Genomic DNA, 701 nt, shown 5'->3' on the forward strand with positions numbered 1-701 from the left:
CATTATTTTGTGATAATGGTCTTCATGTTCTTTGGTTAAGAACTTCTCTTGATTCCAAAGACTCTTTGGATTATTCTCTTTATTGCCTCTTAAATTGGTTTGTTTTCCCTTAGGAGCCATGATCTTGATGAATCTTGGCTTAGTGATCACGGAAAAGCACACCAAACTTAGAGGTTTGCTTGTCCTCAAGCAAAAGAAAGGAAAGAGGGGATGAGAGCAAATTCGAATGGTGGGGAGAAAGGGGTGGCCGAACGTGTATTTATAAGGGAGGGAGAGAGATTTCGAAAATTTTGAAGGAGATTTGAGAAGATATGGAAAAAATTTGACAAATATTTGAGTTTTTGAAGAAGATTTGGGAAGGATTTGAGAGAGATTTGAAGAATGATTTTAATTTTTGAAAATTTGAAGGTGAATGGTGAAAGTTTGAAATGTATTTATGCAGAAAATTATGGATCAAAACGGGAAAGTTTGAAAAAATTTTAATTAGAAAGCGAAATCTCCGTCCCCCACCTTTCTGGCGTTAAACGCCCAGAATGGTATCCATTCTGGCGTTTAACGCCCAAATGTTGGCCATTGTGGGCGTTTAACGCCCAGCCAGGTACCCTGGCTAGCGTTAAACGCCAGAATCCCCTTCATCACTGGGCGTTTTGCTAAACGCCCAGGATGCTGCACACCTGGCGTTAAATGCCCTGAATGGTGTC

Source organism: Arachis duranensis, chromosome 7 (assembly GCF_000817695.3).
Source record: "Arachis duranensis cultivar V14167 chromosome 7, aradu.V14167.gnm2.J7QH, whole genome shotgun sequence".
In the NCBI taxonomy this organism is placed as follows: Eukaryota; Viridiplantae; Streptophyta; class Magnoliopsida; order Fabales; family Fabaceae; genus Arachis; species Arachis duranensis.